The 24738-nt window shown below is 42.2% G+C and overlaps 1 protein-coding gene across 13 annotated transcripts in view; it reads right to left on the bottom strand.

Moving 5' to 3' along the window:
- Positions 1–24738, bottom strand: part of FOXP1 (forkhead box P1) — a 513657-nt gene that overhangs the window by 470100 nt on the left and 18819 nt on the right. Inside the window, exon 1 of one of the 13 annotated variants that reach the window (XM_081901946.1) lies at positions 9018–9038. The exons of the other annotated variants lie outside the window; for them this stretch is intronic. The gene's annotated coding sequence lies outside the window, so the exon portion shown is untranslated. Of the gene's footprint in view, positions 1–9017; positions 9039–24738 lie in introns of those variants that run through there. 13 annotated transcript variants of the gene reach the window in all.

Raw genomic sequence — 24738 nt, 5'->3', positions numbered from 1 at the left:
AACCAGTACCCATAGTCATTTGATGGGATAGCTCCACACCTCTTCACTAAGGACAATTCGCATCTGTTTTCAGTTCATACCCAATGCAAATATCTTAATGGAAGATTCTCTGTGATGTACTGGGATGGGAAGTCAGTTCTACAAACAGATGGTCTCAACTTGGTTTTAAGTAAAGAAGAATCAACTTTTCTTGAAAGTGTAAGATTGGATAATAGTGGTTTTAAACACAAGAATGGACCATTTAACATTCTAAAAACATTATGGTGGAAAAGCTACCATTATGAAGTTGAATAGCCTGAAAAACCTTTTGTACAAGATGGGTGGGTCTTAGTAGGTGGGAGTGTACATCAGAAAGAGAAGAGAAGGTATAGAATATTAGTCAAACTTATTTTCAAATCTTATCTCCGACATACTGCAAACATTCATCAGTAATAGTGTTGTAGTTTTGAAGACTGGGAAGAAGAAAACATGCATGTTCAACATCCTGAAGAAATGCAATGGTTTGAAGAATATATATATATATTTGAAATGGAATATATTCCTGTAAAACAGTAAGGATTCAAAGGATTCAAAGAGCCATATAGCCAACAGGTTTCTCATTGAACCTCTCTGCTCTCGTGAGATACTTATTCATTTATTCTGTTAACTTATAGACTACGTACCATATACTAGCACATCTTGCAGTGGTTCACAATAAAGAACTCAAAGAGGCTAAGATAGCAAAAAGACAAAAGACTCTAAAACATACAACAAAACCATATACAGATAGCAAAGAACCTACATATAAAACCACCAAAAATAAAATAAAATCTTGTTTTAGTATAAAATACCAAATACAATAATAAGCAGTGTGATCCAGAGATCAGCATTCGGAAAATTAATAGACAACTTTCAAAAAAATAAATAAAAATCTGGTAGCTTACTAAATAAATAAATAAATTCAAAACATGTAAATTAAACATATGCCCCACTCCACTCCCAAAAAAGAAAGAAAAGACTACATACATTTATGTAGGTACATATACATAGCCACGTTGTGCTTCACAAACACAATTAAGCATATGGAGGACTGCAGTCACGTTAAAGGACTTGCATGCACACACAAAACTTAGCTGGAGGCATAGGCCACAATCCAAAAACATGTGTACACCAGATGCACTAAGTATTTTTTTCCAGCCAACAGCTCAACAGCAGCTCTCCCACTGCCAAAACCCCAAAAACTGTTTAAAAGGCTTTAAAAGCAGTTTGGTATGGGGAGATACTACAATGAACATGGAAGGGAAAATAATTCCGCTGTAGGACGTTTGACAACTTGCACTGTTCAGCAGCTTCCTTGATCGCAAGAAGAGCACTGCTGGATCAGCCAAAGGCCACAGTCTACTCCGTCATCCAAGTTTCACAGTACCACCCAGAGATGTCCATGCAAAGCCCACAAGCAAATCCCGAGCACAATAGTACTGTCCTCATTTGTGACTCCCAGCAATTGGTACTCAAAGGGATACTGCCTCTGACAGTGAAGGTGCTCTCTTCAAGGTAGTCCCTTAAGGCTCCTTTCAAAGCCCTTGGTGTAACCCACCAAAGGCTAAAATTGCACAAACTTCACCCATTTCAGTTTTGTTAACAACCCTCAAGGGCAAGGCGGATTTTAAAACCCAACTGGCAAGTACCGTATTTTTCACTCTATAGGACGCACTTTTTCCCTCCTAAAAAGCAAGGGAAAATGTGTGTGCATCCTATGGAGTGAATGCAGGGGGGAGGCAGGCGGGAAAAGCCCCCAAGAGCTCCGTGCGCTCTTGCAGGCTTTTCCCCAGGAGGGAGAAGGGACTGACTGGCCACATCAGTCCCTTCTCCCACCTGGGGAAAAGCCCACAGGAGCCACGCACCCTTTAAAGAGCGCCCAGCTTCTGTGGGCTTTTGCGGGAGGTGGGGGAATTCTCCCACCTCCTCGAAAAGCCAGAAGCCGCGCAGCCCCTTTAAAGAGCGTGCGGCTTCTGCCGGTTTTGCGGGAGGTGGGGGAATTCCCACCTTACAGAAAAGCCAGGAGAAGCCGCGCAACCCCTTTAAAGAGCGCACGGCTTCTGCGGGAGGTGGGGGAATTCCCACCTCGTAGAAAAGCCCGCAGGAGCCGCGCACCCTTTACAGAGTGCACCACTCTTGGGGGCTTTTCCAAGAGGAGGGACAAGGGACTGACTAGCCGCATCAGTCCCTTCTCCCTCCTCGTGGAAAAGCCCGCAGGAGCCGTGCGCTCCTTAAAGGGTGCGTGGCTCCTGTGGGCTTTTACGGGAGATGGGGGAATTTCCCCACCTCCCGCAAAAGCAGGAAGAAGGTCTGGGAGAAGGAGGGCAGAATCATATTTTTTCCCTTGATTTCCCCCTCTGAAAACTAGGTGCGCCCTATGGTCAGGTGCGCCCTATGGAGCGAAAAATACGGTAATTTACATCGTGAACTGAGCCGAGATCAAAGAGTGCCCTAGAATTGAATCAACTTGGGTTTGGAGATTCTGATGCCTTTTTCTTTTCTGGAAAAGCAGCCACAGAAGATCCAGTTTAGATTCAGTCAGTGGCAAGTAGGGAGGCTCTTTGTCCCCTTTGCAGATTTTCTCAACTTCCATCACCCCCTGCTGTCAGCTATGGAGGGGGAAATGTGCTCCCATTTTTGCTCCTTAGCTTCCCACAGGCATCTGGTTAGCCACTGTGAGAGCAAGATGCTGGACTACATGGGGTCATTAGCTAGATGGACTAGAAGGGGTCATTGACTTGATCTAGCAGGCTATTCTTATAGCCTTTCAGCAACTTTTTATAAACCCTTCTGGGAGTGCAACTGAAGAATCGTATACACATTCTTACAATATATAAATGTGTAACATTGATAGGATGATTGATTGATTGATTGATTGATTGATTGATTGGGTTCAGGGCCTATGTCTACTGTAAATCTGCAATCAGTATTTGTGGATACGAACGTCCATGTGCAAAGAATTCAGCAGTTATGAAGGAGGCAACTGGTGCTGTTCTGGGGACTACAGAACCCAACCCGTGTTCTTTGCAATCAGACACCAGTTGTGATACAGGCTGCAATAAGTTGCTGCAGACACAGTCAGCCTGTCAGCATCTCAGAATGGCATCTGACTCTCTCAGAATGGCATCTGACTCTCTCAGAATGGCATCTGACTCTCCCCTCTTCTACATACAAGAGGTATATGGCAGCTGGAAGGTAGATCCATGTCATATATCCATTATTTAGCATTAAATCACTCAGGTCCTCCTTCTGGACTTTTCATAGGCCTCTGGTTTGCCACTAGGACTAGATCAGGCACAGGCAAACTCGGCCCTCCAGACGTTTTTGAGACTACAATTCCCATCATCCCTGACCACTGGTCCTGTTAGCTAGGGATGATGGGAGTTGTAGTCCCAAAGCATCTGGAGGGTCGAGTATGCCTATGCCTGGACTAGATGGACCAGTAAGTTCTTCCTATCTTCTATCCTGTCCTTCAGGGTTCCTGTGCACACTACACTGAAATGATTGGAACATACATGGCAACTATTTCCCTAATGAACAAGCAGGGCCCTCTGGCAATTGGTGGGGTGCAGAGACATTTATCTTACCATGTCAGACTAGGTGCTAGGCGCAACTACAGCAGTGTGTGGTGGGGTTCTAAATAGAGAGGAGGGCAATAATTTTAAAACACAGGAAATTAAACAATATGGCTACAAACAATAACTAGGCTCATAGAATAACTGAGAGTGAAGTAAAGAGTAATAATGTATATCAGACGGATTTATTTGGACATCCCCAAGAAAATGCTGTTCTTCTTCCTCCAGTCCAAACGAAACACATACGCCATTTCTGCTAACACAACATTCCATTTGCTCAATTATTGACTTGGTGTGGAGTTCTGCAGTGCACTATTAATATATGGAACTGATGCACCATATCCAACCCACCGCATGGTTTGATTTACCTCGATTATATTAGCAATTTGCTGCAGGTCTTTGAAAAACTTTAGCTCAAACTACATGAGGATACTAGACAAGTTATTGCCAAGGCCTAAAGTGATGGCATGAATGATGAGATTTCTCTAAGTGGTAAACCTTTTGTGAAGCTCCTAAAGTGCTTTATAGAATTCGGTCTTTTCTTGCTGGTCCATATCCTCAACCTTGAGTTTATTCCCACATTGTAAATATTCAGATAGATGTCTGGCTATATTGAAGATCATATTACATTGCATGGGATAAAAGTTTTTTCTAAAACGAATGAAGAAGAAAAGAAACTTGCAGAGACCCATCTGGTTCCAGAGAACAAAGCCTATTGACTTGAAATGCTAGTAGGCATCCAGGCACCTCTCCTGAGTGCCATGCTAGCAAATGTCATTGAAACTACTGAGGCTGGAGGAGACCAATGAATGGGGGAATATTCCTATCAGCCAAAACTGTACTTTCAGGACTATTAATGTCACTTTAGTAGATCACCAGCACATTTAAAGGGGGGGGGGGAGATGGCAGAATCCATTGTTTAGCTGCACGTTTTCATTTTCCTTTACGTTTCATATCACATTTATAAGACCCCAAAAAAATTAAAAACCATTCACAGGTGTTTTGCAGCACAATCTTATGCGTGCCTGCTCAGACCTAGTGTGTTCTTCGAACCTTACTCTCAGGTTAAGTGTGCATAGGACTGGAGCCTTGAACTTTTTTAAAAAAGAAGAAAATAAAAGAACAAAGCTAGCCCTCCGAAACCAATGGTAAGGGTTGAACAGTTTTTGCTGAAGAGTACACACAAAAGGCGTGAAACATATTTGAAGATGAGGACAGCACTCCCTCAGAGGAAAGTGGCTGGGGCCACAGAACCTCTTTTCACCCTTCATCATCGATTCATAAGGAGACCGCAGCCAACCGTCAGAGCTTCCTAGATGTCGCTTCAGGGAGCGTACCCACCTCCTTTAACTAGGAAAGCTATGATAGGAGAGAGTAGCAGGAGTGACAGCTTCTATCACCCACCCCATCCCAATGGATAAAGGTAAAGGTAAGGGGACCCCTGACCATTAGGTCCAGTCATGACCGACTCTGGGAATTGCGGCGCTCATCTCGCTTTATTGGCCGAGGGAGCAGGCATACAGCTTCCGAGTCATGTGGCCAGCATGACTAAGCTGCTTCTGGCGAACCAGAGCTTTGCCGTTTACCTTCCCACCGGAGCGGTACCTATTTATCTACTTGCACTCTGATGTGTTTTCGAACTGCTAGGTTGGCAGGAGCAGGGATCGAGCAACGGGAGCTCACCCCATCGCAGGGATTCAAACTGCCGACCTTCTGATCGGCAAATCCTAGGTTCTGTGGTTTAACCCACAGCAACACCTGTGTCCCTCCCAATGGATACTGAGGCCAAAAATACAAGGCAAAAAAGGGCAAAGTGTTGGTGCGCTCAGAACCTGCTTGTGGGCTTCCCACTGGTATCTGGTTGACTAAACGACAACAACACTGTGAGAACAGGATGCTGGACTAGATGTAGCAGGCTCTTCTAACATTCCTAATGGTGGTGGTGAGAAGGGAACCCACAGTAAAAAAAACAAAACCAAACCTGAATACAACACTGATTGAGCCCCTTATTTTCTTCTTTGGAACAACAGAAATATTGAGAGCCCATCAACATGCACACATAGAATGCTTCATTCCCCAGAAGATGGGAGTCTTTATACACGTAAGAATCTGAATCTTGCCCATATGGTTGTATCCCTTAGGTTAGCTGACTGGTCAGCAATAGCTAGCAGTACTGTGTATCACTGGAAAGCCTCTACAATGACAGATGACACCAACCACAGCACAGATGTCAAATCCCCCTGAAAAGGTAATGTGCACATAAACTACCCCATGCTGATTCTTTGCCAGTAAGTGTGACTTATCCACCAAGTTCCATTGACAGGTTGGATAAAATTTTCCAAGGAATTAGTTGCTCAGGATCTGAACATTTTATATAAAGACTCCAGGGGTGGAATTCAATGGCACATTAAGGCGGATGTTCCTCCCTCACACTGTTCTGAGAGCTCTCCCAACCCATCAGAGCAGATATGGACAGAGTACAGGGGTGCACAGGGAGAGGGGGGAAATCCTGTTGTGTGGGGGGAGGGACTCACTGCACTGATTCACCTAGCACATCAACATAGCTGAATCCAGCCCTAGGACAAATCAAAATTTTCATTTCTGTTTTTATAAATCTCACCATAGGTATTTTAGAATTGGATGGCCCAAGCCCCTAAATCACTATGGTGCTTTTGAAAATTTATACTAAATCTAATAAACTGAAATGCAGCCCACATTACGTAAAGAGAAAGAAATCAAGCCATGCCTGTTAGGCTATATAATAATCTATACAGTCCCAGTTCTTGTTCCTACAAGTGATTATTCGCACAAGAAAAACCCAATGGGATTATGCAAGCAAGCAAGATTTAGCAGGATTGGACCCTTAATTTTTTTAAGAAGTACTGAGCAATGAATATAAATTTGCAAACTGGTTTACATTAGAAAGTTTTACTTCACCAAAAATGAACATATTTAATGCCTTTCACCTGGGTTATAAATTTTACAATACCTTCTGGATCATTTTCTTTGGCTTGCTCACCAATGCAACGGCTAACTTTTAGCCTTTAACTTGCACCACAGTTTATGGCTCCTGCCTCTTGCGGATATTTGAGGAGAAACCTTGCTTTCCTTTCTTCTTAGCAGATTTCTAATAGCTACCAATCCTAAACAACAACAGTAAAACTTTTTACCTATATCGCCCCGCCCCGCCTCAATTGTTAATGGGCAAATGGATTTGCAATCTGATTTTTATAGCCTATCTACTGATGCAATTATTTGCAAATAATTACCTCCAAAGGCCAGAATGATAGACAAAAGTTAAAACACTTTAGAGCTTTCCCTTAAAATTGTTTCCATGCCGCTTCCATCAGGCTGCTGCAACAGATGTTGGCTGTTAAAACTGCGCAGACGACACAGTTCATGACTTTTCTGAGACGGCTGTGTGCCACATCTGTAGTTGATGAAAAGAGTGCAGAAGTGTGTCAGACAGAGAAAGTGTGAGAGAAGCAGACACAGCCCGGGCCAAATGAATTGTCTTCAGTGCTGGGGAACTAAAAATAGATGCACGGCGCACACTCCTACAATCTCTTTGCCCAGCCTTATAAAATCTTAAGTCTGCGTATCCTATTATGGAGTCAGCCTATCAAGGGGAACTTCCTACATGCAAAAACTTCAGCTAAGGAGAAAAACGAGTGCGTCCAGGAAGCAATGAGTTCACACTGAGGAAGCAGGCTGCAGCAGCCTTCTCAAAAGCTACTCTCTTAGATCCTCATTAACTGGGCTGCCGTCCAAGTTCATCTGGGCCCCAGAGAAAGGCAACGCTTGTGTTTAGACCGCACAACACTGACATAACATTAACAGATTTACATATGCAAAAACTGTGAAGCAACAGGCATTCCCCCTCAATTGACCCACAGCTTGTTCTGGCTGCCGAGTTATTCCCTGCTTAGGTTCTGTAACCAAGTGGGCGTCATGCGACTGCCATCTGGGTACCACTTTACTTAAAGCTGGCAGTCTCTCTGCAATAGGCAAGCTGGCAGCAAGAACGAAAGGAATAAACTGCATCATTTAGTTAACATCCACTTGCTTCGCGGCTGTTAAAAACCCATGACTGAATAATAATTCGGTTATTCCTTTTGCCAATATTGTCAGCCAAATCGAGTAACGCATGCTGCAGGAATGTCAGCTTGCAACATTTCCATTAAAATTAAGCAAGAAATTTTAAAAAGCAGCCCATAGAATGGATTGTGTGCTAAAAGGGAGGGAGAGGGAATGTTAGAACAACGTCGATCTAAAAATAAATCGGAACTATTAACAATGGTTAGAGAACCAAGAACTTTTTTTTTAAAGCCAACCAACCCAGTTAGCTGAGCATCTAGAGCACTGACAACCTGCAATTAGGTGAGGAATCAGGGTATGTTTATAAGAAAGCTTGTTAGAGTTGAACATCGCTCAGCTTCATGCCACTCAACTGCCCTTCTCATCTGACATCTTAATCCTCAGATTCTTATCATTTCCTTCTGTCTTAACACAACTACTTTCGCACAAATCCATATTAAAGAAAGTGGCTGAAATCCTACACTGCTGAAATACAGTTAGAGCATATCCTTTTGTAAAAACCAAAAGCTTTTGAAGTAGCTTTCTCTTTGTGTCTCTGTAGTTTGCGGTAAATTAAGTTACCAATAGTAATCAATTCTTTCCCTCAAGCTTTCTCAGAACTATAAGCAGGCAGGCGCACAGATATCTCAGCAATAATCTTCTTTGGAGGCTGAGCAAAGACCCATGCTGGGTATCTTTACACTGTTGTATGGCAAAGATAACAAGTGTTTGCATTATAAAATGAGAATACAGTCAAAAGCAGCAATTTCAGCTAGATTAATAGCTAAGAGAAGCAAAAACTACAGAGCAGGGGTCAGAGTCTGCAGACTACAGCATTTTTGACTTTTCTTATTGCATTTTGAAAGAATGTCAGAAACGGGATTCTGAAGCGCAGAAATAATTTAAGACAAGAGATAGTAAGTGGGGAAACTTGAGTTCATTAGTAACTCACTCCCAGAATTGACAAATGCATGACAACATCCAAGATCCTTGGGGCAGAATCAAATTGCAATGCATTTAGCCCATCTCTCAGACATACTGTGGCAGTCACCAGCTTGCACTCTAGATGCTGGGTTAGCTGAAAAGAATCAGATAATGGGTGTAAAGGGTGAGGGGGTGAAAAATGGCTGTTATCTCACACCACCCTCTTTTTTCCCCTTCAAGCACACACATTCACAATGAGAGTGTCCTGAAAGAGTCAAAATGTTCACAGGCAATATCTCATTCACTGCTCCATGTAAAACTAATAATGCCGAGGCAAAATAGACTGTACATTTCATGAACATTTTCTGCCCCGCAAAATGCATCCCTTTTTAAATGATTTAAAAAAATAATACAAAAGTTTACCAAAAAGGCACCCAGCTATTCACGAATGGATGTCTATTGTAGGAAAAGAGAGGAGAGTTCACTGAGGCAACAAAGTCTGCAGAACAATGGTGTGCATTCGTGTCCACATCAGAATACAGATATGAGAACAATGCTTTACTTCCAACGGGATAGGCATCCAAAAACACACCCTCACGCATATTCCGTGGCAACTGGTCACACTGGTTTTACTGGGGAAACATTTCCTCTCCCACCTCCATTTACCAACAGCAATGTCTCCATGTAGCCAATCACATTATGATGTTATCAAATTCATTATGGGACGGCTGGAGATCACATGACAAAGAGCTCCTTTGAAGTTTAAAAAAAAAAAATCTGAAAGCAGCAATTGATCAAGGGAACAATGAACCAGTTTGCAGGTCATGGCAAACCATAATTAATGGGTTTACCATGAATGTGGAGATGACTCCTACTTTCCTCCTCCCCTAACTTGTCTGGGAACAACAAACACCGTACCTTGGCTTAGAGTTACATCCAAATCAAGAATCATGGTTTGCTTCACTCAAACTGACTACAGTCAGCAAGTCAAAAATGAATTCTGACTTCCCATTGTGGTTGGTTTGCAGCTCAGACATACATTCACTGGTTGGTGTGAGGCAACCTCACAGCTTTCAGATAATGCCTTCTTACCACACACGCGCACCCCTAATGTGGGGATGACAAGCACAGGCCAACCTTGCATATTGCTATATAAATTATTTACTGTATTGATTGGTGATTGGTGATAGCAGAAGTGAGGTGCTTTAAACTCTCAGAAGACCGTACACAGATCTTATTTTACAGATCGTATTTTAAATCAAAGCAGAGAACCTGGGAGTAAAACAGGAAGAACAAAGTAAATATCTTTATGATCAACAATATGTTTAGCTAGAAACAAAAATAATCAAGGTAAGTTGTATTCCCTTAAAAACAAAGCAAAGGATGCAGAAGATGTGGTAGCAACAAACAGAAAGATAAAAATAAAATAAAAGGAAAAGCAAAGAAGAAGGTCCAGTTTGCGAGACCAAGTACCAAGTTCAAGAAAAGAAGTCTGCCTAAATAAAACAAAGAGACAGAAATAACTTGGGAACAAATTGTGATATTTGGTAGCAATTCTCAGCTATTAAACACTTTTAGGTGTACCTGTTATTTGTTTCAATAATTACAGCGCATTCTGGACTGCTCTAATTGAGTAGAAGCTTAATATCCTCAAGAGTTTCTGAGGGGAGAAAACCCGAGACCTTCCATAACTTGACCAAATTATCCTTAAGAGAATATGGATCACCCCAGGCATTTGCACTGCTTAGAAATTGTTTAACATTCAGGTCACCAAAGTATCATAGCATTTTTAATTGTATGCACTGTATGCAAGGCCATTGCACTTAGCACAACTGTCACAGAGTAGCATCCCTATCAGTAATTACCCTCCTGTTATATTTTTTTACTTCTTTAGGAAGTTCAAGAGATTGTTGACCCACATTTAAAGAAAAGGGGAATAAAAGATGCCACCTTCAACAAATTTTGACAACCCAACGTTTAAAAAAGAATAATAAACAGAAAAGAACTAACATTCCTAGAAAGCAAAAGCTTCAGGCTGCACTAGTATTCTGAGAGGGGAGTTACTAAGAACGAGCTGGCTGTCCCGGTCCATCTGTCCATTTTAGCACCTATAGGTTGGCCATCATCCTTGCAAAAAAGCCTTTGTGAACAAACACAAATCACACAACTTGCCTTCTCCAGTGGTGAGGATTCAGTTCATGCATATAGGCCCTATGCAAATGAGAAGTGAAATAGGCAAACATCATCTGTGCTAGAAGGGTAGAGATCGGAGTGGCTGGCATTCACACAATCCCTGCTCCTCCCTAATATGCTTACATTTGCATAGAGCTTAAATGCCCAACAGGTATGTCTCTAATCCTTCCAGCGTACTTGTACATAGCCTCTGTAATAATAATCGCAAAGTGAATAGAATAGAATACAGTGGATTGTTTCTATTTCTTCCCTTTCTACATTTGGTAGAGCTTGAGATTCTCAATCTCAGGGTCACGGGTTCAAACTCCATTTGGGCAAAAGATTCCTGCGTTACAAGGGCTTGGACTAGTTGTACCTTGTGGTCCCTTCCAACTCTAAGATTCTATTGATTTATAGGAGGGTCCTCCAAGCAATGCACCTGAAACGTAAGCACTCTAGTAAATAGGGTGCAACTCGGATGTAGTCCATGGAAAGTTACTTTCTCTCAGCCACAGTTCCTGATCTAGGAAAATTGGGTATGACCTTGCTGTGGATATTGCACAATTCTAAATAAGCAATCCCATAATGAAAGGTTAAAGATAATAGCCTAGTTTGCATGTAGCAGAAAGTCCTAGTGTGAAACAAATCATGCAGAACCAGTTCCTCCCTTTGCCAAGACCCGCCCTTTGCATGACAACATTGGAGGAATGCAAGAAGTGGGGTCCTAAGAAGATCTGTTTTGGAACCACTGCTTTTTACACTTCTTCATAAATGAACTGAGTCTGCAGTGAATTGTCCAGGTTTTCTCATGATACCAAATATTCAAGATGGTAAAAACCAAAAAGAATTTCAAGGAGTCCTAAAAGAATCTCTCCAAACCAGGTGAACGAGCATCGAAATGGCAAATGAGGTCAAATGTAAAAAGTATAAAATGAGGCACATTTGGACAAAAAAAAATACCAACTACACATATAGACGAAGGAGGTCAGAAATGATTGTGGCCAATCAGGAAAAAGATCTTGGAGTCATGGTCGACAGCTGAAAGAAAATGTCTCTCCTGTCTGTGGCAGTTACAAAAAGATGTTATTTCATGTAAGATATCATTTCATTTGCAGTAGAATCAAAAATAAAACTGCAAATAACATATCTTTATATAAATCTATGGTGCCACAGCATTTGGAATACTTCAAGTCTGATATTTCTAAACTATCTTCATGTGTATGTAAAAAGCATAATTTATCTCAAGGTCACCAAGGAACAGATGATAGTCATAAGACCTCTATATTCCCACATTTGGTATAGCCAGCACCAACCGTGACTGGTAGAAGGTGTTCCAGTCTACCTATGGCATGATGTAAAAGCAAGTTTGGATCTAGAAGTACCCTAAGCTACAAATTTGAAGAATGAAATCCTATCCCTTCAAGGCAGTCCTCCAAAATTATCTGTCTTGTCTGGAAGGAGTCTATTTACCCACAGAGTCATAATCCACATGCAAGTTCCAGAATGTAAGGTTCATACCTTAATAAAAGAAGGAAAACAGGGGTGGCTGCCATTTTCATATTGATGACAGTGCACTCCATGACTTCAACTGACTTTACTAGAAATTCTTTGTAAGTATTAAAAAGCGGTATCTGAGACACTTTGAAACTTACTCCCACCAAAGAGAAGAATAGTCTCCCCAACACTACATTCTGGAGCTATGTTCTCGGAGCCACTATAAAGAAACGCCTGTCATACTTTGGAGTTCTACCTTGCCCCAAAATGCTGAATCAGTTACTGGTGTAAAATTGCCAAGATGAGTGAGGCCCAAATAATTGCTTTTTAATGAACACTTGTTTCAAGGTGTCTCCTGGGAAACCTTCCTGAAGAGGAGCTCTGCAGTATGTTTCTTAATACTAGCTGCTGGAAACCACAGTAAGGCTCTTGTGCTCAAGTCCTGCTTGCATGCTTCCCACAGGCAATCTGGCTGACCACTGGGAGAACAGGGTGCTGGCACTGTGACTCAGAGTACAGGAGCATTGGGTTAGATCAGGGGCAGTCAACCTTTGTATACCTACCACCCACTAATGCATCTTTCTTGATGGTGAAATTTCCTTACCACCCACCAGTGCTCGATGGAAGGAGGATTCAGCTTGTGCCGTAGAACCCCCTACCACACACCTGGAATCCTGAAATGCCCACTAGTGGGCAGTAGGGACCAGGTTGACAACCCTTGGGTTAGATGAATAAATAAGGTTTAAGGCAGTTTATGTTTCTAACTGCAATACAGTACAGGCAAACAAAATAGGTGTAGAATGAACAATAGCATGCAACTGAGAACAGAGGCGAGTTACCCAATGAAAGAAACACCTTGCGGTTGCCACAGTGGAATTGAAATTGCCTTATAAACACTGAGGCATCTGTGCAGGATTTTTGCCATATGCTGGACACTGAGGTCCAGCACCGAGTGCCTTCTGGTGGTTCCCTCGCTGCGAGAAGCCAAGTTACAGGGAACCAAACAGAGGGCCTTCTTGGTAATGGCACCCACCCTGTGGAATGCCCTCCCATCAGATGTCAAAGAGAAAACAACTACCGTATTTTTCGCCCTATAGGACGCACTTTTCCCCTCCAAAAATGAAGGGGAAATATGTGTGCGTCCTGTGGGGCGAATGCAGGCTTTCGCTGAAGCCTGGAGAGCGAGAGGGGTCAGTGCGCACCGACCCCTCTTGTTCTCCAGGCTTCAGGAAGCTACCCGCAAGCCTTGGGAGCCCGGGAGAGTTCCCGCCAGTCTCCCAAGGTTTCCGGAGAGCTGCCTGCATCCCAAAGCCTGGGGCACGCAGCGGAGCGCACCCCGAGCTTCGGGCAGATATCCACAAGCCTGGGGAGACCGGCGCGACTTTCCGCCGGGCTCCCTAGGCTTGTGGATAGCAGCCTGTTCTGGGGGCAGGGTTGGGGGAAGCTCGGGCTTCCCCAGCCCCGCGCCTGGGGGGGAAATAATATTTTTTTTCTTTATTTCCCCCCCAAAAAACTAGGTGCGCCCTATGGGCCGGTGCACCCTATGGGGCGAAAAATATGGTACCAGACTTTTAGAAGACATCTGAAGACAGCCCTGTTTAGCAAAGCTTTTAATGTTTGATGGACTATTGTATTTTTATATTTTGTTGGAAGCTGCCCAGAGTGGCTGAGGAAACCCAGCCAGAGGGGCGGGGTATAATAAATTATTATTATTATTATTATTATTATTATTATTATTATTATTGCTTATGAGATTTCCCAGTCCTGAAGAGGATGTATGGCATCATTCTTGGTGCCTGTTTCCATCTTTATCAGATGCAAGGTGCAGTCAGCAGTTTGGAAGATCCCTCTGCTCCTGCAGTCATACTTGTTCCCTCTGGAATTTGAAAAGTCTGGCCTTCTAGCCAACCTCCTTCGTGATGGAGATAGCTTTGTCTTCCTCTTTCGTTTCCACACGGAACATTTCTAGAGCAGTTCCAACTTCGAGCTGGCAAAAGAAGACTGGCAAGCAAGACAGAGAACCAACATTTAACACATAAATTTTTTTAGGAGCCCCTGAATCGCTTCACATTTTCTGCGAATTCAGGAAAGACAGGATAGCTTCAATTTTTGGAGGCAACACCAGTATGCTTTCATAAGGAAAAATTAAAAAGCACTGGTATTCTTGCTATGGCTAGTTCTTAATGAACTGTCTAGGGAAAGGTGATCTACATACTGGGGACATGGGAGAACGATCTAGGAGGTTTGATTGGGCAAGAAAGTAGAGGTTCAGTGCCTGAAATTGGTAGGTTGAATTTGTATCAAGTAACATTAATAAAACGTTAGCGCAGATGGAACTTCAAAACATGCAAAGCCAACCCAGTTGGAAACTTAAACAATTTGGCTCTTTGTACTATAGTTGCAATTACTTGGAGGTGAAGTGAAGGGGACTGAGGTTGGACATCCATTTACTCTGGGTGCAATTTGAGGCTACGAGAAGGTCTGTATCTTGTTTAACTGTTTTTCTACCTTTGTCTTGAAGCTCTTGAAATAAGCCCTCAAAATGGATTAAATAAAAGAGGAGGAGGGGGAACCTTGAACAAATGGAACAATTAAGATTCTATTCAAAAGCCCTTTTCTTCTAAAGGGAAAAACACATCAGGTTTCTTTTAAAGAAATTATGTAAATTGCACAGTGTTTCCGTGCAGAAGTTTGGTGCTGCAGTGCTTATACAGGAAGAATTCGAAGATAAATTTTCCACTGAAGTCTGTGGAAAACCAATGTATTTCACAGTCCTTGTCGATATAATTAAAGGTAACCATTGCATTTCCCTCAAGATAGCTGGAGCTCCATTTCTACCAAGGTGCTAGTACTCTGGAATTTATCTGAGTAAATTCTGGAAAATTGCAAGTCAAATGACAAATCAAGAGAAGGGTTAGAAAAGTTTGGTTCAGTGTCACACCAGATTTGCAAAACGTGTCAGACATGAAGCAAATGTGGACTCATTTGAATTGCTTTGAAAAAGAATAATCATCCCAGTCAGGAAAGACAGAAAGGCTAAAACTTCTATTTCCCAAATGATCAAAAGTATACAAATTTAGCTATATAGTCCACCATCAGAATTAAAGCCACTATGAGGCTTACTTGTGAGAAGACATTATAAATTTGCACTGCAAAATAATATATTCTTATCACAAACAGTTTCATAGTCTAACAAATGAATTCTCAAATATTGCTGCTGCTGCTTCTTCTTCTTCTTCCCTAATCACTTTCCTCACAAAAATGACTTACATTAAAACAAATTTTTAAAAATACAACCAATAAAAGCCTAAAAACCAACCTACAGAGATAAAAGATTGGTTTCACAGATCCCAACCTATGAAAGAAATCCACAAATGCCTGAAATGCCATTCAAATTAAGGGCCAAAAGCCTGGAGAGAGAGGAAAGCCTTTGCCTGACACATAAAAATAGATAAGATGGCACCAGGTATGCCACCCTGTGGAGAGCATTCCACAAGCAAAAGGCTACCACTCATTCTCATGTTGAGAGTTGATGTCACTCTTGGGTAAAAAAATACAATGGCTGTTTAACATAACTAACCACAAGCTATACTCAATATCTTTCTTGGCTACAGCTGGTGGTTATCGAGGAGGGAGTCCGGGTTCAAATGGCATGCTAACCGTGGGAGTTCAAAAGACTAGGGAAGAGTGAAGTGACTGCAGACTCCACACCAGAAGTCTGCACATTCACACAATCCCTGCAAACCATAAACTAGGCCAGTTTCATTAAGGTGAGTGACATTCCTGTTCTCCATTATCCCAGGATACTCCTAAACTTGGATTAAGAGACAGAATCTCCATTCCAGTACCTTCTACCTAAAGTACCTCCCCACCCTTTTAAAAAAAAGTTTTAGTGTCCTCCTTTAGTAATTCATCACTCCATCTAAGAAGGCACCACGGCTACCCCTTTATAATTAAGTAAATAGACAAGGCCATGCAAGAAACCATCAGTGCCCAATCCAGGAAAATTCGAAACAGCGCCAAGATGTTGAATGCCCTTTAGCTCTCTCTTTCGCAGAAATGGTTGACCTTGACTGTGGATAAAGTCACCATATAAACAGGGCAGACTGAATTGAGGCAGTAGCTGTTTATTTTAGTTACAGAATAAAATTATACACAACAACAGCAACGCAGCTGAACAACCCAAATGCAGAATTTTTTTTTACTGTAAATGGGCATTAACCAAAAGCAGTGCACTTTTTAAAAAAATAATTAATTTGTAGCTAAAAATAGTGTGTTACTGTAATCAAAAACAAATCTGCTACCAAAGTAAGAGGTAGCATGCATGCATGGACCTGTATGCTGGTAAAGAGTTGGGAATGTAGTTGCTTGCATAGGCACCTGTCTGCCCTACCCATATGATCAAAGCAGGGTGAGGGGGGAATCCTTTAATCCTACGTGAACACATGGCAAGTTACTACTATTACAACTTTGCATAATGGCAAGAACGATGACTACTATCTCCGTTTTGCATTCATTTAGCACAACCAGAGTATTAGGCACCGCACCAAAAACAGAAGCAAGACTAGTTCAAGATCACAGATTTAAGCTGAAAGAGGGAGAACAAGGTCCACGGCAATTTACAGAATTTACAAATGTATGGGTGTTTGGAAGAGAACCGGTGGCTTCTTGCCCACAGGTGTGTGTGGGGGGGGGGAATATTTTATAGCAATAGCAATAGCAGAAGGCACAAAGGCTTGATTTAGATGTAACAGGAAACCATGGTTTCTTGCTTTTAGAATGGTATATGGTGAGCCATGGGCTTATGTACTCTTCCTTCCCTCTCATCATTCACCCTATCATTTTTAAAGTAGCAATGGTACCCTAAGACATCTGAACTGTTATCACTGTTAAAGGCTGTTTTGTTTTCAGCCAGGATCTGAAAACAGTTTGTTTCTGGCTTGTTACCACGAACCATGATTTAAAACAAGGTTTCCCAAACTTGAGTCTCCAGCTGTTTTTGGACTACAACTCCCATCATCCCTAGCTAGCAGGACCAGTGGTCAGGGACGATGGAAATTGTAATCCAAAAACAGCTGGACATCTAATTTTGGAAACCCTGATTTAAATAAATCATAGTTCCTCAAGTTCAAGCATCCCAGAGCTGTATTTTCATGAAGCTAAAATAGCAGGTGTCTTCTTAAGATCAGACCAAAGGACTGTGTGTTCCAATATAGTCTTTCTCACAGTGGGCCAACCAGATACCTGTGGAAAGCCCACAGACAGGACATGAGGTCCATAGTCATCCACAGGAACAGATATGCAGAGGCACACTACCTCTGTTCCCAGAGCCATCATGTAACTACCATGACTAGCAGCTGCTCATAACCTTATCTTCCATTAATGTGCCTGATCCCCCTTTAAAGCCATTTAAGTCATTGGTCATCACATTTTGTGGCAGCAAATTTCAATTACATGCCGTGCGAAGAAGTCCTTCCTTTTGCCAGTCCTGAACTGCCTAACACTCAGCTTCACAAGAACTTAAGAAGGGCCTGCTAGATTCAAGACAATGGCCTATCTAGTCCAGCATCTTCTAATTAGTAGTCAACCACATGCTTGTGGGAAACCTGTAAGCGGGACCTGAGCACAATAGCACACCGTCCTCCTTTGATTCCCGGCAACAGGTACTGTATTCAAAAGCATATTGCCTCCAGTCATGGGCAGAGCATAACCATCATGACTGGTAACCACTGATAGCTTTATCCTCCATGAATTTATCTCTTTGAAGGCCATCCAAGTCGGTGGCCATCACTGCCTCCTGCAGGAGTCAGTTTCATATATCATATATTAACTACCGTAAGTGCTATGTGAAGAAATACCGTCCTTTTCCATCCCAAATCTATAATTAGGTGATCCCTAGTTCTACTATTGGGACGTGGGTGGCGCTGTGGGTTAAACCACAGAGCCTAGGACTTGCTGATCAGAAGGTTGGTGGTTCGAATCCCCGCGGCGGGGTGAGCTCCCGTTGCTCAGTCCCTGCTCCTGCCAACCTAGCAGTTTGAAAGCATGTCAAAGGGCAAGTAGATAAATAGGTACCGCTCCGGCGGGAAGGTAAATGGCGTTTCCGTGCACTGCCCTGGTTTGCCAGAAGCGGCTTAGTCATGCTGGCCACATGACCTGGAAGCTATACACCGGCTCCCTCGGCCAATAAAGTGAGATGAGCGCCGGAACCCCAGAGTCGGTCACGACTGGACCTAATGGTCAGGGGTCCCTTTACCTTTACCTTTAGTTCTACTATTATGAAAGAACAGGTGTACTTGCTCCACACCATGCAAAATTAACATCTATCTTGTCCCCTAACCTTTTTCTAAACTTCAAAGCCTTCCTGGACTTGACTGTACCATTTCAAAATGCACGTGAGTTTTGTAGTCTCTCACACATGAAAACTGTGTGTCGACAACTAGCACGCTAGGCAGAGAGTTAGTCTGGGAGCTAAGTCTCCAATCCTGTTCTGCCCTACATGTGGAGAAATATAAGCTTCAGACATTAACTATTTTCTCAAAAATGGTTTAAGATCTGTGCCAAAGTGATCCATGACATCCATCTCTTCTAATCCCTATGACATAAGTAAAAACACCCAGGGTGCCAGATTAGCATTGAGGTGATAGCGCTGGTATTACTGTACCTGCCTGGCACAATCTGAATGACGTCCCCTCAGGGCTTCTGGAGTTCACCTTCTGTTCCTATGCACCTGCACCAATTTCAAATTCAGTGAAAGAATGAAATGAAATCGAGACTTTGACTTTAAAAGGAAGTGCATACTGCATTAGCAACTGTGCATGTCATTCAAAGAGGCAAAATCATCTAGCATCAACAGCCAGTAGGGGACTAGAGTGCTTCATCAGATGCATCCTTGGTTGGCAGGTATATGAGTGTAGAGAGAAAAATATAAATGGTGAGGCCAGACGGAAACGAAATGCAAAAAAAATACGGTCTGTGACAATTGCATTGCAGCTTTAAATGTATGCAAAATAAGTATAGTGGCCATTCACAATGGCAGTAATTGATGATAATCCGATGATCTATTTGTGTGTTACCACACAAATGTATACATTTAAGCTTTAATGCAACTGTCACAGAATACATTTATTGCATTTCCTTCAACTAACCTTAGTGCTCAGTTCTTCCTCTCCTTCCTCTCTACTTATATCTATATATGCCTGCTGAGTGTAACACTTTGTGCACCTGATAAAGTGCACCGTAGTCCATGAAAGCCTATGCCAGGGGTTGTCAACCTGGTCCCTACCGCCCACTAGTGGGCGTTTCAGGATTCTAGGTGGGCGGTAGGGGGTTCTACGGCACCAGCTGAATCCTCCTTCCACCGAGCACCGGTGGCTGGTAAGGAAATTTCACCATCAAGAAGGAGGCATTAGTGGGGGGTAGGTATAAAAAGGTTGACTACCCCTTCTTTCTGGAACTTACATTTGGATTATGATGACTCTGTGGGTGAATAAACTCCTTCCAGACAAGACAGATAACTGCGGAGGACTGCCTTGAAGGGAAAGGGATTTCATTCTTCTTGAAAGAGCAAATTTGTAGTTTGGGGTACTTCTGGGTCCAAACTTGCTTTTACATGATGCCATAGGTAGACTGGAACACCTTCTAACAGCCACGGTTGGTGCTGGCTACACCAAATGTTGGAATATAGAGATCTTATGACTATCATCCGTTCCTTGGTGACCTTGAGATAAATTATGCTTTTTACATACACATGAAGATAGTTTAGAAACATCAGACTTGAAGTACTCCAAATGCCTATGCCATAATAAATTCACAGGTTGTTTAGGTGCTTCATTTTTTTGTTGTTTTTGGTTTAACAGGCCAACCTCATCGCAGAGGGCCACAGATAAAATCTCCACATTTAGCATCAGGGCAACAATTTCTGACACTTTTGAGGGTCCATTTATACAGATTAGTAGGTTTTTTTCTTTGTTAAAGCTATTTGTAGATCGCCTTTCATTTAAACATCACATGGTGCTGCTGCACAAAAATACATTAAAATTACATTAAAACTTACTGACAGAATGAATAAAACAATACCCAATATTAGGCCAAAACAGATGCATCATATTATTACAGTCAGCTAGTATCAATATCAAGCAAAGATCAAAGAAAGTAAGTTTTTAGCAGATGCCAAAATGCATTGACAACTGCCTTAACTCAGAGTGGAGGTGATTTCAAAGAGGCTGAAATCACAGCTGAAAAGGCCCTGCCCCTGGTTGCAACCAGAAAACTCTTCACAGGTTGCAGCACCATATTGCCTCATCAGACAACTTTAGCGTTTGGCCAGATCAATACAGAAGAAAGGGCTCTCCCTGGTTTATTACTCAGCAGAATCAACTAACAAAAGTTTTTTTCTGGACCAAACAACTACAGTTCAAGATAAACAGCTACGTGGAACTTGCTGACTAGCTTTAGGGGAAATTAGGAAAATGTGTCTTTTTAGTCATTCCATACTATACTGCCACTGAAGATGCAAGACTATTTTATTTTAATTTACTGTTTATTTTATTAAAACATAACAATTAAGGATTCTTGAAAAGTTAGCCCCTTCAACACCTCTGGCCTTAATTTCTCTTATATTCACAATAAGAGCAATTTAAGACTGTTACTTATGTGTTTACGGGTGAGGTGTAGATTCTGTTCTGGAGTGGCTTCTGAAAAACTAACAAACAGTATTATCAAAAGAAAAAGAAGACTGACTTCTGAGATTAAATACATTTCACCAGAAGCTGTGAAGGGGCAAATAATCTATTTTATCTAATCTTCAGCATGCCGTCAGAGGATCCGGTTATAAGAGAAACAGGGCCTGGGTTAATATGATGTGTGTGTGCATGTGTGTAAAACAAATTGCTGCAGGTAGTTTTGGTGGCTGAGGCTAACACAACCTACTGGCCACAGCCGAGGGAAATATATCATTCTCTGTTTTTTCAAAAATGCAAACAAGGAAAAGTAGCAATATTTGGAAGTAAGAGGAAGACCTCAAAGTTTCTTTTCATGAGTGATTCATATAAACAGTATATTGTGATAGTAGTTTCCTGGAACAGGGAGGAGATATAAACCACAGAACACTTTCATTATGCAAAAATGTTATAAATGGATTAAGACAGCTTACTCCTCAGCAAAGTAGTAGAGAGGAAGGCAGACATAAGTGATTATGGAGACAAATCAGTAATAACTACTTCATACAACTAAACAATTCAGCAATGCTTCATTGCTTATTATGTGTACATGCACAATTGCCTTGACAGCTGATGCTGTAAATCACTCTTTGGTATTCTCAATAGCAAAATACCATGGATCCTATCAAGCAATCCTCAGGGTCTTTGGTCCCAGTCCTCAAACTCCTATGTATACCTACCGAAGTTCCATGGTGGCCAAAAACTTGGGGAAGATTTAAAGAGGAATTAGACAAATTCATAGAGGACTATGGTTCCTAGTGATGAGGGCTTTATATATATACCTCCAGGATCAGAGGTAGTTTGCCCATGATTGCCAGCTTCAGGGGAAAACAAGCAAGAGAGTGCGACTGGCCTTGTGGACTGCTCACAGTTAGTTATCTGTTTGGCCACTGCGAGAACAAAATGGTGGACTAGCTTAGTCTGATCCAGCAGGGCTCTTCTTGTTTCTGTTCCTACCATCCCCTGAATGTTAGAATTAAGAAGGGAAGCTATTGGTAAATACGAAAAGAAGCCAAGTCAACAACAATAATTTAAAAATTACACATTTCACTCCCAATCTTATTGGTGGTTGTAGTAGTGAGAGGGAATGAGTCTTCCATTCACTAGGCAAGTAAGAGAGGACACTACCTCCTTTCCATCCCTTCTGTGTTTGGCTTGTAAGGACCGACTGTGCTCTAGAAATTGAAAGGGGAGCAAATTACAGTAAAGAAGCAAGATTGATTGATTGATTGATTGATAGATATACTGCCCTTCATCGTAACAGTGGTGGGGTATATGACATACATTCAAACAGGTTCTAATTACAAAGGACCTTTGGTATAGTTATCTACAATCAGGCCTGGCTATGGTCCAAATTTAATGGCCCTCGATGTACGCAGGTAGGCATGAGAAAGAACAACTCATTATGCAACTTTCCTTATGCCACCTCCAGTGCTCCCATGTTAAAAAAAATTAGCACACTCAAGAGCCTTCATGTTACTCTTAAGAAAGATCATTACTAGCCTATTACTCATCACAACTAGTGTTTAAACAAAAACTTTCACTTATTCAGCATACCAATAACCCTATGAGATATATGATCACTATTAGAGTTTAAACTGGGACAGAGAATCCTAAATGTGTGTCCAAGACCACACAGTAAACACATAGCCGAGCAGAGATCTGAACCCATGTCTCCAATACGGTGCCTACGGAGACACACCCAATTCATGTCAGATTAAACAGCTTCTCCAATATAACTTGGTGCACCTTTATAATTATCAGTATGCAGAATGCAAGGACCATATATATTATAGATGTGACAGAATGCTTCCCTCCCTACTTCCTACCACACACACACACACACACACACACTCAATCAACCACTGTGCAAAAAGAGTGTGGAGTGCAAAAATAAACGGCTCTGCAGAACAGAATTCTGGGAGGGAAACCAACACATAGGGTTCTCCTAAGCAGACAGGTACTACGTGCCTGTTGAAAGAGCTTTCTTTTATTTTGAATCATAGCAGATCACACAGTAGGGATGTGGTATAGTGGTTAGAGTATTTCTTGGATCAGGAGACCTGGGTTCAAATCCCCTCTCAGCCATGATGTGAACTGAGGTCAGACATCTCTCAGCCTACCCCACCCTACAGGGTTGATATGGGGTAATTACACCAAATTGGGGACAGAGGAGGAAAGCCATTTATGTGCCCTTGAGCTCCTCAGAAGATGTACAGGATACAAACGTACTAAAAGTCTTCTGGTGTATACAGATGGTTTGGTCAAAACACCAGCATTCCCATGTGTGAATATACTTGTAAATACATTAAGGCTATGTAAAGTCTGCAGTCGTTTCTTTTAATAAGCTGATGGTGCAATCCTATGAATGCCTACCATTCAAAGGATACAAAGTCCCCCTACTGTCTCCCTGGTAGGAGAGTTCAGAATTGCAGCCTGAGCCTGGCTTACATGTGTCCTATAATACCAGTGCAGTATAGTGGTTAATATGGTGTCAGACTAAGAGCTGAGAGACCAGGCTTCAAATCCCCACTCTGCCATGAAGCTCACTGGGTGACCTGGGGCCAGTCCTTGCCTTTCAGTCTAACCTACCTCACAGGGATGTTATGGGGATTAAATGAGATGGGGGGAAAGCATATACACCACCTTGTACTCCTTGGAGAAAAAGTTGGGCTATAAATGCGAACAAATAAATAAATGCCCCCCTTAAGCTGGTCCAGCAGATCCTATCATTTCTACTACAGCTTGCTCCAACCTAGAGCCCCAACCCGCATGGCTGGTGGGAGTTTCAATCCAAAACATCTTTTGCCACCAGGTTAGCTAAAGCTTCTGTGTTGTATATACAGCACAAAGATTAGGTAAAAAAAAAAGGTAAAGGACCCCTGGACAGTTAAGTCCAGTCAAAGACGCACCTATGAGGTGCGGTGCTTATCTTGCTTTTCAGGCCGAGGGAGCCAGAGTTTGCCCACAGACAGCTTTCCAGGTCATGTGGCCAGCAGGACTAAACCACTACAAGCACAGAAGACCATGATGAGTGCCAGAGCGCACGGAAATGCCGTTTATCTTCCCACTGCAGTGGTACCTATTTATCTACTTGCACTGGCATGCTTTCGAACTGCTAGGTTGGCAGAAGTTGGGACAGAGCAACGGAAGCTCACCCCATTGCATATATTCGAACTTCCGACCTTCTGATCGGCAACCCCAAAAGGCCTAGTGGTTTAGACCACAGCACTACCCGCACACAGATTACCCTCTCTTATGGCAAGATTTCCTACCAGGATTCTATGCCTGCTTTAAGTGAAATCAGATGCATCATGGATATCATTAGCAGTGGAAACTTTCACCTACTGCTTGTAAAAACTCACTTTTGGCACAAGTGGCAATATACACCCAACTGTTGAAAGCAGCTGAATTACCAGCAGCAAAGCAGGTCAAAACTAATGTATCAATATATATGTAAAGGAAATAGAAGTTGCTAAACTAGATTTTACTCTAGCTACCGCCCTCATCTTCACACACAGGGAATTCATAACAGAAATGAATCAGTGTTGAGCCTTGAATTTTGCCTTTGCATATTAGCTAACACAGAAACAAAATGTAGTATTTAATGTTTTTGCACAGTGAGTTGATATTTTTCCCCCCCATGTTGCTTTTTATTAAAGAAACTGCCTACGAATTCTTACGCTGAATTGCCTTTTTCTTACACTTGATAATTCCTGGTAATATTCACTTGTTTCCCTACATATCTCTTAAGAATG

Source organism: Podarcis melisellensis (genome assembly GCF_964234715.1).
Source record: "Podarcis melisellensis genome assembly, chromosome: 2".
Taxonomy (NCBI): domain Eukaryota; kingdom Metazoa; phylum Chordata; class Lepidosauria; order Squamata; family Lacertidae; genus Podarcis; species Podarcis melisellensis.
This window is presented reverse-complemented; position numbering and strand designations above follow the sequence as displayed.